Source organism: Augochlora pura, chromosome 11, assembly GCF_028453695.1.
Source record: "Augochlora pura isolate Apur16 chromosome 11, APUR_v2.2.1, whole genome shotgun sequence".
Taxonomy (NCBI): Eukaryota; Metazoa; Arthropoda; class Insecta; order Hymenoptera; family Halictidae; genus Augochlora; species Augochlora pura.
In genome coordinates this window covers 2,754,132-2,769,781 of record NC_135782.1, presented here as the reverse complement: position 1 = coordinate 2,769,781, position 15,650 = coordinate 2,754,132, and the positions used below count along the sequence as shown (strand labels likewise).

The 15,650-nt window shown below is 43.6% G+C and overlaps 1 protein-coding gene and 1 non-coding gene across 2 annotated transcripts in view; one reads left to right on the top strand and one right to left on the bottom strand.

Annotated features, from left to right (window-relative positions):
• The window catches only part of Vg (transcription factor vestigial), a 95,735-nt gene that overhangs the window by 56,629 nt on the left and 23,456 nt on the right, over positions 1 to 15,650 (top strand). The window lies entirely within an intron of this gene.
• Positions 1,351 to 1,434, bottom strand: Trnas-uga (transfer RNA serine (anticodon UGA)). Its single transcript has one exon. It is a non-coding gene; the product is annotated as a tRNA-Ser (tRNA).

Below are 15,650 nucleotides of genomic sequence, written 5' to 3'. Positions count from 1 at the left end.
TAATTGCAGTCCCCTTTTGTTTCTTCAATTACTGTGGGCTTAGGCGGGCGCGAGGCAGCGAAACACGAGAGAGGGGCGACCAGAGAGAAAAGAATGGTGGCCGAGGAATTTTTATGAAATGGCTTCTGTCTACGGCCGCCCGTCGTCGTCGCCGCCGCCGCGTTCGTCTACCCCTCGATGTGTCAAAGGTTTCTAATGTTGCCGGGAGTCTCTGACCCCCATGGCTTCTCCCTCTCTCTCTTTGTCCATCGTTACCTTGCCGCTCTCTGTTTGACACGCGGGAAACTCGTCTTCATTGTACGGTAGACGAGGGACGGAATAGTTCGTCAACCGTTCTCGTCGCGAATATTCTCCCGGAATAAGGGCGGTTCGCCTAAATGTTCCTAATCGCGACGATTCCCGGCGCATTTTCTCTGCCAATTTTGTCTCACCAAAATTAATACTGTAACTATCATATAATAATTATTGTAATAAAATCAACTGCTATGCGATGCGACGAAAATTATCAACCATGTAATAACCATCATGCAATAAAAATTATATAAATATATTAAACATAACAGAAGCGATCTAAATATCCGCAAAAGAACGACTAATCCAATAATAAATTAAAAAATATTATTTTCGCTGTCGAAAAAATAATAATTCCAGTTAGTAAAATAACCTACCGAAAGCAGAACTATAGTACATTTCCTTCTTAAATCTTTTTAATAAAGACAAAGACGGCAAAATAGCCGGCAAATAATTTTGTTGGTCCTCTGAACATTGTTAGCGAACGCCCTGTCAAATGCAACGTCGCGCAATAGAACGATATGACGGTTTTCGTTTAGAAATATCGTATCTTACGCGATGCATCAACGTCAGGCGCGGGATTTATCGAGTCCCTGCGTAACCCCCCCTTGCAAAATTATTATCACCTTCGTAAAATCTCCGTTGAATGGAACACTTATTGCGTAGGTGCGATGACGAATTACAACTTCCTAATCGCTGTTCAAATCTGCATATTTCATACTTACGGCGCGAACGAATATCCGCGGCGCGCTCGTGTGCCGCCGGTACGTTTACACGATTCTTATTTAACTTATTGTTGTACTACAATAACCATTGGTGAAAGAGAAACGGTATTAAAAATATAGAAATTTGTTGATTCGATTCTGTATAAGCGTTTTGTCAAAATGTCAAAAATTGCCACGTGAAAATTTCATTTGTAAGCGGTCTCGCAGAGGTGGCGGTGGAAAAACATGTTTTTTAATGTTAATTGCGATTGTGAAAAATTGTAAAACGAGTGGAAGTTGTTTAGTAAGGTGTGCGGAGGGATTTGGTGAAGAAATTTTGAAAAAAAAATCAATTCGCTGCGGACAGGATTCGAACCTGTGTGGGTAGAGCACCCAATGGATTTCAAGTCCATCTCCTTAACCGCTCGGACACCGCAGCTCCGTGTACTAGCTGTTTAAATTTCGCTCTTGAGCGTAGACGACAGGCAATGTGTTTCACAATAATGTTTTCTAACGCGTGTATTTTATCGATGCGATTAATAAAATATTGAAAACCGTGATTGTTATTTTAGGAAATGTGATTTTATTTTTGAAATATACTCAACATTGGAAAATATATTGATATCAAATGTAAATTTACTGTGAACGATACGCGAGTGTAATATAATATAATATAATATTTTTTAATAATATTGACACTTTTGTTTTTGATCGTTTTTCAATTTAAACAATTTTTAATTAGTATATTTTGTTAGTTTTATGCAAATCTAATCGATACAGTATTCTTTAAATATACATATGTGTAACTACGAATATAGTATTATTAAATTTATGAATAAATTATTCTCAAATAACTTTTAGTTATAAATAATAATTAATTCAATAATATTGCTTCTTCAATAATTCTATTAAGCGTTAATATCAATTGTTTTAAACAGCATATATTACTAATAACAAAATTATTTCGTAAGTTTTATTAAACGACAACCTATTTAAATAAAATTGCAATTAAAGTGTACAATTTCAATTTAAACATATTTCAAATTAACAAAGCTTAATAACCGAGTTTAAAAACATTGATACGCTCAAGAATTTAAATTAAACATACTTCACATTGAACAAGACTGAATAAAATTAACTTTCACATCAGTTTTAATTAAGTTCAATTAAGTTCAATCGATTCGAGCTTCGTTTAAACACGTTTATAAAATAGTTAAACTACGCGACGAAAGCCGGCTAAACTATTTACAATATTTCTTTCTGGTTTCGATCGAACAACAGTGAAACTACTTCGAAACAGTAGACGGCCAAGCCAAATTGTCCGAGGGCTCTCCCGTCGCGGAAGCGCGAACTATGCGAACCGCATGAGCGCGAAATACTTTCGGGGAGAATTTATTATTCCGAGTTTTTCCACCCCGATTTCCCGGTTGCATTTTTCAATAGCGAAGCCGCGGAAAACCAGTATGGCACGCGAAAGTCACCTCGGCTCGTTTATGAGAGACCGGGAGAAGGGCCCCATCGCGCTCGGTTCTCTGTCTCTCTTTCTTTCTTCTTCTTTTTTCTTCTTTTGCGAACGAACGAGAACTTCCCGAGTCGCCATTTAAGCGCGCGCGTAATCGTCAATGTATGAACGCGACCAGTTGTAATTACATTAATTTCCTCCCATAATTACGAGCGTTGCCCAGACGCGGCGGTCCGCGGCCATCAACAGCAAGGCGGTATGGAATCCGCGCGAAGAAAGTTGCCACCTCGGGGACTCGGAATTAAAATCTGTCCGCGTCGAAACGTCTACTGCATAATGCAAAATCACGAAGAAACCGCGCGGGATGTTTTGCAACGAAATTGTTATTCCACGGACGTGGAAGCTAGTGTGGCCGATATGACGATCTGGTTCCAATCACTGATTCACGTTTCACTGATTCTTAAATCATTTTAATAAGTCGATATTCATACAGCTAGTTTCATTTTTTGTATTTAAATATGTAGGAATAAAAATTATAATTATCGTGCAATAATTTTTTTATAGTAACAGCAAAATAGGCAAAATGATCTCTGAACTTCCTTTTACAATTTCAGATATTATAAAAATATTTTCTCTTTTAACAAACAATTTTATTGGAGCTCACATTGCAATCGAAATAATACAAAATTTCAATAAATCCAACCTTGCCATAATAACGTTTGAGACTCTATAATAAATCGAAGAAACCTAACTCTATATTCGAAGCCTCTTATTTTCATTTTCCTCGCAAATTGCGAGAAACATCGAAGAATTCTCACACTGTACAAAGTTCGCCGGGAACATACGACTCGTCGGATTCGAAAGGACGCTACGTTTTCATTAGTCACGAAACGCGTGGGACAGAGAGACAACACGCCGGTCAGCGGCCAGTGTGTCTCAAGGGTTGACTTCAGCCAACTGTCGATTCGTCACTGTCAGCTTGTGCAGTGTCACGAGCTGCTCGAGATGAGACGACCGATTATGGGAATGAAAAATGATCCGCGAAAACCTTTGATATTTCGTCCGCTTATATTCCCGGTGGAATATAAACGAAACGGCCGCGGCGCGTCGGGTTCCTGGACGCCGCGAGAAACAAAACGAGTTTCCCCATTACTCCTTTGCGAGATAAAGGATCGGTATATCTCTCTCTCTCTCTATCTTTCACCTTTCGATCTGCGAACCGCAGAATTAATGCACGGAAATGTCACGTGGAAAAATCTCTTAAAGTATTCTACACCTACTAGTCCCGTAACAATAGGACGATTCGAGTCCAAGAAGAATCGCATCGCATTATCTAGAATTTTTATAGAATTGTTATAAATAAATTTTATTATTATAATGTCAATAGTTTAAGGTAATGTCTGGAAATTGATCTAGTTGCATAAACGTTCTTTTATTATTTTTTAAAGTTTTTAAAAGGAGAGGAATAATTATAAGGCTCTGCAGTCATACGATCGATAATATTGAGAGTATTTTATTTTTAGCGATGATCTTGCAAAATCCTATGTGCATTATACTAATCATCGGCTCGATGAAAGATCGTTATTAAATAACGAGGAGATAGCTCAATTATCGTTAATGGTGCTCGCCGTGCGCACCGACCGTCTGCGCCTCGATCGCGCCGGCGAAAAGAAGGAGAGAGGAGCGGGCTTAATTAATCTGCAGTTCATTCGTTAAAACCCGGAAATGCGACCCCCTCTCCCTCTCCCCCTCCCCCCCGTTCCCTTGTAATTGTCTTAGTTCGATCGTTTCCACGGCTAATTGAAATTCTTAGCCAAGTAGTGTGGCGCCATAGTGAAAGAAACTTGTTGGACTCTATTAACCGATGCTTAATTAACACGTCGCGGCGCCGCTCTGATTTTGTGACTCCTTGAATCGGAGCTGGGTAATAGGCGATAACGAGGATCATTCGATGACGATTTTCCACGTTCTCGCAATTCGTAATAGCTGTCGATATTCATTAAATATTATTTCTCTTCTTGAGTCATTGGAATTTTCTCTACAAATTTTCGAATAAATTTCCGTCATTTTCCAGGTAATTCCATCTTCCTATGTTCCACAATATTTAAATATATTGTAAAATAAATAATAAATTGGTTTAATAGCAAGAGGATGTATCAATTAACAAAGTCTAATAATACTTTAATTGTTACTGGAACCGCGCTAAAATTGATCTCTTCATCTCCGCGAAACCGTGCTGGGCACGTAAATCTTCGGACGCGAGAACGGACAACTTTTCTCCGAAATCAAATGAAGATTCTCGCGAGCGAAATACATTCGCAGCGAAGACAGCCCGAGACTTCGAATATCTTCGAATAAACAGCCACTCTCCGACTGCATCGTTCTCGCGGGGAAGATGCAGAAACTTCAATCTCAATAATTCTGCAGCGAGTGGTGTAGCCGAGCATTCCTCGCGAAGTTTCCGCGTTTCCGCGGCCTTTGCGGCATTTAACATTAATAAAAGACGGAGAATAAAGAGCAAGTAAAGAGCGAACAAAGAGCAAATAATAGGAGAAAACTGTTGTGCAAAAATTAGGAGAAAGAAGGAGATGGTAGAGAGAAAAATAAAAAGGAGAGAAAAGGAGGAGAAAAGGAAGGTTAGAACAAGAGGAGAGAAAGAAAGGAGAGAAAGAGAGGTTGGAACAAGAGGAGAGAACGAGAGGAAAAATAAGAGGAAAAAATAAGAGCAAAGATCGAGAAGAAAGGGAGACATAGAAAGAAAGATATGCAAAGAAAGACAGAGAAAGAAAGAGGGAGAACAAAAGATAAAGAAAGACAGAGAAAAAACGACATAAAAATAAAGACGGAGAAAGAAAGAGGAAGAACGACGGACAAATTTTGCAAATAACCAGCAAAACATGGAAAGCAACGGAAGCCAAGAGCGAAGAGAAAACTCGCAGCTCGTCGTAGAAACGAGGAAGAAGAAACGCGGAAAAAGGTGAGCCGGCGAAATAGGAGGAAACTGCAATCTCGACGGAATCCCTCTTCGCTGAGCCGTGTCCAATATAGAGACGTTCTACGGCGGTGTGCAGGCGCGGCTCGCAAAGAGGAGACCGAGCGACCGCGCCTCCGCGGAGCGGATTTTCGAGTGATCGTCGCGCCGCAAGGTGGAATGCACCTGCTACGCGCGAACGATCTTGGTTCAAAGGTTAAGTAGAAAATGTCGTACGTAGGCATGCGGAGGGGTGGGTCGGTTGGGGTTGGCGGAACGGTGCGGAACGGGGAGAAAGAAGGAATGAGAGAGGAAGAGAGAGAGAGAGAGAGAGAGAGAGAGAAGGAGAGGTAGAGATAACGAGAGAGAAAGAAGGAAGGAGGTGGAGAGAGGACCGCAGCTACCGCGGCAGAAGCTAAGCGCATATTAAGGAGGCTCGTAAAATTATAAGCATTCCTAAGAATCTGGTAATACGTCGACGCGGCTTTTCAATGCTGTTCCCTCGTCCTCGGGTGACGCGGCACCCGCGTGTGGGTGTAATTTATATTAACGATACGTCAGGCCCGACGACGACGACGGCGGCGGCGGTGGCGGCGGCGGCGGCCCCGCTCTTTGAAGAGCCGCGCGATGTTCACGGTGTCGCGCGGAAAACGTGGCGAGAATACTCTCGTCGTTCGAAAGGAGTCCGCTCGCGAAGCGGATCGGCCGTCGCGACACGATATCGCGAATGCAACTATTCACTCGATGCCATTAGAATTGAATTGAATAAGCTTTTCCTCTCCCGGGGCCAGTTTCCAGAACGCGCGCTCCGCGCCTCTCACTTCGCCTTTTTACAGAGCACGGGTTACCAGACTGTGTTAAACCGGCCTGCAACGCCGTCCGTCAAACCGGCGGATTTTCGAGATCCTCGGTTACCGAGAGTTTCCAGCGCGATTGCGAATGTACCTGCATCGAATCTCTCTCCCGGGGATGTGGAAATCGGACGGTGATCTCGTGAACGGAGCCAATGGCTGCCGAAGGGATGCTGCAATCGGCGCGGATACGGCTCGCGCTGGTTCGAGGAAGCGGAGAGAGCAGAAGAGAGCACGATTGTGAAGAGTCGGTGATTTTGTGGAGTAATCTTGCGTTATCGCGGTGATTAGGTGTCGTTGATGGGTGAACTCTGAGTTAGGGGATGAATCAGGGGGATGGACCGTATATATAATTATAATAGCTATTTAATATTTTCTAATTGATATTGTAAATTATTTATCATGCAGTGTTTGTTAAAAGAAAGCTGTGGAGTTAAAAAAATTGCAAGCACCCCAATAACAAAGGAACAAATCGCTAAGAAAGCATAAAACCGCGTATCAAACGTTCTACCCTATAGCTTTTTCGAGCGCCGTGAACGCATAAAGTTCCGCGGGGACTCATTTGTCGCGAGGACCTTTTCTTCCCGGAGATGTCGCGGTGTCCTCCCTCTTCCTCGCCTGTTATCTCGGCGAACGGTTGGAAAATCTTTCAGCGAACGGAATCGCGATTCATGTCCGGGGGAATAATTAATTGCCCTCTCGTCGGTGGAGGCCTTATTGACGTGGCGCAAAAGCGGCACGAACGGTTTCCCAGAACCGCGGAAGCCACGCGACCGACGGTACCTCGAGTAAACTGGTTTATTGTTATTTACGATCACCGACCGGACGCCATTAATCGCCGCGGGCGACTATTGTAGCAGCTGCCTTCGTCCCGTTCCACCGTGCGGCCCGTGCACGGGAAAGAGACGGGGCAACCTGCGGAGAGGCGAGGCAAATCAACCATTTTCCGGGGCGAATTTGTTAACCAGAATTTATGCGTTCATTGTGATCGCCTAGTTAAAGCCTCCGGCCGGAGGCCGCTATTGTTTCCGTCTCCTGGCCGGCTCAATGGGCGAACGAGATTTAAACGCTTCTCGATACGTTGTTCCAATTTCGTCGCTGATTTAGTCGTTAACGGAAGGCGAACAAAAAAGAAATGGCCGGACGCTGCGGTTCTATCCTTTCACTTTTCGCGGACGATGTCTTGAGACGTTCATACGGGTTGATCGAATCCTGTCGAAACTGGGTATATTTTTTTTTATAACAAATCAACAAGTAGCCATTTTTTAGTAAATTTAAAAACCTTGCTTCTTCACCGTCAAATAATTAAAAGCAATCTTTCGCTTTAATAATTCGACAAACATTATATAACTATAACGCTCCACTTGTCACCGTTCTTAAATAATAAGACAGAAACTCTAGACAGCGATAAAATGCAATCGGAGTTCCCCGAAGTATAATAACAGATCTCGCACGGCGACGAAGACACAGCAAAGATTTGCGTGTCAAGATCAAACGTTGGGTTGAAATCAGAAGAACAGTTTAATCAAGTTTAACATCAAATACGAGGAAGGGGCCATAGAAACAAGCGCTATTCCTCGATGGTAATTCATCACGTTGGATGACCCGTTGGATTACAGCGAACTGCACCGGAATCGTACCAGCGAGCAGCTGTCCTTTTCATTCAACTATCCAGGCTTTGAGCTAGATTTACGACGTCAAATTTCTGCTACTAATATCAGCGAGCAGCTTCCACCGAGAACTACCGAGAGCCAATTGTATTTAACTCTGTCCGTGTATATAACTTTACGTTGCTGGCCACTTCTGTTGTTAACACGATTAAACCAATTGCAACGTTAATTTAGTGGATTCTGTTAAGATTGGAACTGTGTAAAGGACGATGTTTGCGCAACTGGCATCCCTTAAATAATTAAAGAGATTTCTTGATTCGTTTGTTTATTTCTTCATTTGTTAGATTGATCATTTTACTGGATTAATAATTTTTCTCGATTATTTTTACCGAGTTAATAATTTTTCTGGTTTAATTTTGCTAGATTAATATTTCTACTGGATTTTAATCTTAGTCTTAATTTTCACATAAAATGAATGAATGAATTATAAAAATAAGCCTCGCGACTCGTGCAACGTTTCTAACCCAAAACTCATATACCCGGTGTGCTTGTTAAATTCGGTACGAAAGAAATATCGGCAGCATCTTGTTAGTCCGATAGGGTAGGTGTCAAAGCGCCTTCGTGCAAAGGGTTTGCGCCATAAGAAGCCGCGTCCCTCTAGGAAGAGTAACACGTCACGCGTTCGCTATATAGCGCTGCGTCAGATCAGATGGTCGCGGAATTGCTGGGATGTGCGACAATTATCGGTACGGCATTGCCATATCTCACGCATGCCAGGCCAGATTACGTCGGACCGAGGCGGGCCGCGCACGGTGCACACCACGTTTCTATACGTGTCCCCGTGTGAACTCGTGTCACGCAGAGAAACAGAGAGAGAGAGAGAGAGGGAGGCCCCGAGCAAAGTGTGCTGCAACGTTACATTCCTTGCCGCTGTTCCGTTTTTAGTCTAGGAACGCCATTCTTTGCGACACGCGCGCTAAAGGGGGCTACGGGCTGATCCGGTGCCGCTTGCGCGTTCGCCGGCCACCTCTGTTTTCTGAGGATCGCATTCCGATCGGCGATGCCACTCTCTGACTCGCTGATACGCCCGGAGATTGATCCGAGGACCGATACCCCCTTCGATCGATCGATCGAGAGAGAGAGAGAGAGGGAGAGAGAGAGGGAGAGAGGGAGAGGGAGAGAGAGAGACCTTCTGCACTTTTTTGTAATTTTCAGGAAACCGTTTAGGCCGGCGGGGATCGTCTTGCCAGGCGACCGTTAACGATCCGCTTGGACCGGTAATTTCAGTAGCGTCCTTTTCAAGGGGTTATTTAACACCGGCTTTACGCCGCGCTAAAAACAGCTGTTTTATATATATTATCTTTGCGAGAGCTACGGCGAGCAGTTTTTCTTCTGGCTTTCGAACCGGTCGATATTCCCTGCGATTTTTCCTTTGTGCTTTCAAATGGGCTGCTTTAACCCTTTGCACTCGAGTGGTGAGACTATGAGGCACCACTGAAATTGTTCGAGTTTCGACGTAATTTTTATGTTATGAAAAATTAGATTTCAAACATTGTTAACCGTTTGCAGTCGAATGGGGCGCCACTAAAAATTGCTATATTATTTCTTAAAATAATTGTAACATTATCAGACTGGTTTGTAATTAATTAGAGATTGTTAAAACAACAATGATTGTACTCTGTGTTGTCTGTGTAAAGTAAACGTTTGGAATGAGATCTAAGCTGTGACTTGAGAAATTCAGCAATTTGAAGGTAGGCCTCGGACCACCCTCATTATCATACAATACCACCAATCTGTCAGCGGGACTCACCAGCTGACCCAATGCCGCATTGGGTAAATCTTCATTTTGAACCGTGTATCAACGCCCTTTTTATACGATAGTATAATTTTACTGAAGCAGAAAAAACTTGATTTCTACTAAAGCAGAATTTTCTATACTACAAAATACTGCTACACTGCTAAAATCCAATCCAAGTTGCGCCGAAGATTACGTTTCATTGCCATTACCGTATACGATATTTCATAATCCCGCTAAACCGAGGAGGGAATATTTATCGCATTCTATCGGTGGACAAGCATGACGGCTGTCGTACATCCACTTCTTGCCGCGAAAGCGTTTGACAAAAAGCCGAGCCGGTGAAATGATAGCAATGTGTTAACCGTGGAAGTGGCCGGATCCGCTCGGAGCGAGCGAATCGAGGTTCGATTCCGCGGATTCTGTGGCGCACAGGTAAAAGCGGTATGACTTGCTCGTGACTTGCAATCGCTGCTCCGCTACGTTTCGCGCTCCTCTGCGCTGATCCGCACTGATCTCTGCTGATCCGCGTTGCTTTGCTTCGCTTTCATTCGCTTCGGGCTGTTTTACTCCGCTTTGCTTTTCGCTTTAGGCTGTTTTATTCCGCTTTGCTCTCTGCTCTGCGCTGCTTTACTTCGCTTTGTTTCGCTTCAGGCTATTCTACTCCGCTTTCCTCTGCTCCGCGCTGCTCTGTTTTGCTTCGCGCTGCTAGAAGATACTTTGCTCCGCTCCGCGGTGTTTCGGGAAGCTTTACTCTGCTCCGCGTTGCTCTGCTCCACGCTTCTTTACTCCGCTTCACGCTGCTCCGCGTTGCTCCAGGCTGCTTCACTCCGCTCCACGCGCCTACACTCTTCTCCGCTTTACTCCGCGCCGGTTTCCTCCAACCGCTCGATCTCCCAGCTTTCCAGAACCCGCTCGACGCGTAATAAGAGACCTCGCTGCATTCAGACGAACCCGAGCGTCCTCAATATACTTGCATCGGGACTAATGCGATGCCGCGTGCCGCGGCAAAAAAATGTCGAATCGGGATTATACGCGGCGACGGCCGCGGGAAGGATAAAGGAGGTCTCTATATCGGCGGTGGAAACTCGGATTGTGAAGTCATCCAACCCGTTCAATATTAATCGAATCGCACGGCCGCCGCGAGGAAAAGCGTCGTCGGCTTCTCTCGCGTTGTCCGCGTATTACGTACAGTGTCGGGCCCCGGAGAATTATTTTCCAAAGGGATATCGACGTCGACGAGGCGATCTCTTCTCGAGGCTGTGCGTCACGATCATTGCCAATCGAGCGACCTGTTTCGATCTTGACTCTTTCGATTGAGGATTCGACGCGGATCATGTGCGCTGTGCTTGTGGACTAAGATTTGATTGGTTTGCGAGGTGGAAGATCATTTGGCGGCTTTGGCAGAATTGAATAGATTTGCTTGAAAATTGCTTTGTTCAATTTCAGCGCCGCCAACGTCGGCTCGCGAGGCTCACTGAAAATTTCATTTACGGGGAAAGTCCATCGAACGTGGAACATAACGAATGCACATAGGCCGCGTATTCTTCCGCGTGGTTACACTGTGTTTGTTCGGCCACATTTTTTTGCAGACCCATGAGATCGCGAACGCGCGGCGCGGTGGAATATCGCGGGGCGATACTGTCGGCGCGGCCGAGCGAAACTCTTGGAGAAAAGCGGGCCGCGCGTCTCGCGTCGACCGGCGTCGGACATTCGTCGGATTCCTGGAGTAGTTCTGCCGCTATTTGACGCAATGATACGTCGAACAGGAATTCATATGTCGCGCACACCGCGGTCATAAGGAAATGAAAGGTTTCGCGGTGTCACCGGGTAATCGTTCTCTAATCGAACGAATAAGGAAACAATTAGGCGAGTTGCGAAACCAAGCGCGCGCGCGCGCTCGCGCAAGGATATGGAACCCGGCCCTGTCGTCGCGACCGATACCTCAAACTCGTATTATCTGATTGATGTTTATTGCACTGTCGCGGAATTAAGTTGTTCGTTGGCTGCCGCGAATTCAACACGCCGCGAAATTACATCGATTTGACCAACGGCGAAACTAATTGGAGCGACATGCCCACCGATAAACGCTACCGATTCGCTTTTTGTTCGACGGAAAATCAAGTGTTCGCACAATGGTTTAGTTCTGAATGCTTTCAACAACCATTTGGCGAGAAGCGATACGCGGCGCGTAATTTTTTAATTCGTTGATTGACTTTTTATCGCGGCGGTGTGTTTATTGGAAACGTGCTACTTTGTCCGTTTTTTCCTTTCATTGAAAACTCGATTATTATTTGAATTTGTTTCTAAGCGAACGAGTTGAATAATTTCGACGTTAATTTTTCTTTAATTATCTCAATATTTCTATTACTTATTAATTTAATAATCAACTGAGATTAACAAGATATAACTATATATACCAGAAACGTTTTTACTTAATTGATATGTTATTAAAAAGTGGCCCTTTTAAAGACAACGAGTAAAGACAGCCGGATATAGTAAAAATAATAAAGCGAAAGCGTCGGCGAAGATAATCCATCATCACGGTCCGGAATTCCCGTGTAGCGAAATTTTCGTGGCGCTGTATCTTGTTCTTCATGGTGCCGGATAGAGGCGTGGTTCCTTTTATTTCACCATTTTAGAGACTCGGGGGCTCCAGGCGCCGAGATTAGTCAAGCCAACGCAGAATCCGCGCTGGCGAGCGTGAAAACGCATCGGTTCCGCTGTCAGACCGTTCAGGTAACCCCGTCAAATTGCCAAAACGAATCGAGAATTCGGCACCGTCGTTTTAACATTCTATTAGGTCGTTCGCAAGAAAGAATTCCGACCGTTTCGACGCGTAGAATATAGGTTAGGATTTCGAGAAATGTAATTTCATTCTGTATGGATCGTGTATGCGAATCGTTATCGTCAGTGTTCCTCGTGAAAATTATCTTGGAATTAATGTTTTACTTTGGGGATGTTTCGACCGTTTCTTTGAACGTTATTTAAAATTAATGTGCAATGGGTAGGCTATTTTATTAAATTATAAATAATAGATTATAGTGGTCAAATTTATTATAGTAGAGGAAAGGTTTGGATAAAGTTGGTGAAACTTTGAGTAACGATAATTTTGCGAAAAATCATCGCAGGTTGATGATTCTTGTTTTAAATTAAAGCTTGAAGTCTCTACTTTAAAACAGTATTTTTTTACTTGAAGGTTCATGTATTGTAACTGCAGTAGCAGTCGTATCAAAAATTGACAATAATAGGACAACGAAGGGTTCCTTTAAAGTGCTGTAACTTTGTTAAAAAAAATCGTAGCGACGTCGCTCTTTTTTTAAATTAAAGCTAAAAGATTGAACTTCATTTCGCTATAAATAACATCCCAGGAAAAAATTTTGCGGAGACTATACATTTCGTCAAACTCGGCAGTTTTCAGTACAAGAATCATGGTCTCGTATTTAAAGATTTACAATAGCAAAAATCTATCATACTTAAAATCGACGAACACTATCATAAACTAGAATCTTCAACCTTTAATTTAAGCTAAATTTCATCCTTCTACAACAATTTTACCCAAAATGATCGCTTCTCAAACTTGATAAATCTCCTCCACCCTACAACTACCCCTAACAGCGTCAAATAATTCCTACAAAAATCCAATTAAATAACAAACGTATACCAAAACAAAAATCACCGAAACAATTAAAACAAATTCTTCCAAACCATCCACCAACACTCTCTGCAAACTTCCCATGAAAAGACGACGAACGCCCCGTACAATATCTCCGTCCTACGTCATCGGAGATGATCCCTTTAAAAAAAGATCTGACCGCGGTGAACCCCGTGCCCGTTTACCCTTTCGATTCGAACGCGGGAACGCCGTGGCGTTACACGGTCACAGCTTCATCGCTCGGATTACGGGACGGTCGATAGGGTGTACGCGCCGCCGACAAGAGTCCGTGGCCACAGGCGAACGGAAGAACAAGTTCCCGATAAAGTGCATTAAGTTATGCATCTCGGTTATGGCTGGCAGCACGTTACGCGGCGGATTGTAAAGAGCGGCTTTTTATTGGACAACTATTGGCCGGCGCGAACTTTCAATGAGCCGGGAGACGGGTACATAGTAATAAGTTGGTAAATGGTCCGGGGCCTGCCGGGGGCCACCGGTCGCTCTCTCTCTCTCTCTCTCTCTCTCCCTCTCTCTCTCTCTCTCTTTCTCTGCGGGGCCAAGCGCGGAGCATAACCTTTAGTACACGGGCGCTGCGGTAGGTAGCCGAAGTTATTGGTCACCGTATCGGATCGGGTCTGATAACAGGATACTAAAGGCCTCGTCCCGCCGGTATCTCCCGAGGGTCTCCAACGGCTTTTAACGCGCCTATTCCCCGGTCTCCTCCCTTGCCCCCCCTCCTCCATCTTCGGTCCCATTGGCCTGGATCGCCTAGCTTCTGTGTACCGGAATTTCGCGGTGCCGCAGACGGTCCCCGGGTTGCCGCGCCGCTGCGACGCGATGATCCCGCGTCCCCCGGATACGTTTTCATTTATATTGCGATGCGGTAATATTACTCAGCCCGTATCTCGCCGGTATGGTACTTACGGGGAGGAGACATTAAACGGATACCGGCACAATTCTTTTTTCGCCGGACCGAACGACCGCTTATCGAACGGACGATGCTCTCTCTCTCTCTCTCGCTCTCGCTCTCGCTCCCGTGGCAGGCCGAGAGACCACGGTTTTAAGACGGCTCTGTTCGACTGAGAACGGGAACCGCGGCGACGGATGGATCGGCTGCGTTTTATTGTCTCTTTGTGCGAGAGGTAACTGTTTAAGGGGAGGATCCGGGGTGGCGATCGAGTGGGAGGAGATTTAATAGTTTTAGGGATGTTGTGTATAGGTTGGGTATAAGTTGATATAGGTTATTATGTGGAGGTGGATGGAATATTCTATATATAGTAAAATATAATAAAATAATATATAGTATATTCTATATATAGTATAATATTGTACAAAAATATATATATAATATAATATTATTACATATGTATACAATATAAAAATATATATAGAGATGCTGTAGCATTTATATTCAGGACAATATAAATAGTGAGGACAATATTTTAAATATTATCTATTCTGAAAAAGGAAGAAAATAATAAATATTGTATCCGCTTAATATTTATTGTATTAATATAATAATTTAAAATAGTCGTGCTTTACGCCCTGTTGCCAGTGTAAAATGAGATGTATCTGTGCATATGTACTGTGTATGTGTATGCATATCCACTTGAACAGAAGATCTTGTTCTTGTCGAGAGAGAGAGAGAAAGAGAGAGGGAGAGGGTTCAATCTTCGCGTTTTAAGCACTTAACCCACCCTTTTATTGATTCGGACAATAAGTGGCCGAATGAGATACGTTTCGCATCGTTGCTATCTGTCCCTAAAATGTTTTTATTTTATTTCCGAGAAATAGCAGTGTCTTTTTGCTCTTTCTTCCTTTCTGCGAGCTTGGCTTACGAGAAAGAGAGGATGTGATGAATTTATTTAGTAAATGTATATAAACTTATTCAGTAAATAGATATAATCTTATTTACTAAATAAATATAATTGTATCTTCTATAAAAGAAATATAGATTTGCTTGCTAACAAATAAATACAAAGGGGTAAGAATTGTCAGTCCCCAGTTATCGAATCCTATGCAAAATGATTGCCTGATTCCTAAATGAACGCGACAGCTCCTCTCGCTTCGTCGCATCTGTATATATCACGAGGAATTCCATCTCCGAAAGAGATAACGAAAATTGCAACTTTGCTCCGACAAGGTAGTATGATACTCTCAAGAGAAGTAAACAGGTTTGCAGTTGGAAGTAGCAAATTTTGTTGACTCCGGTACTTTCACTCGGAACACTGTACCACACCGGAGATTTACACATACGACTTTCGAACAGCTGACATCATAGACACGCGACATATTTATAGAACACGTGACC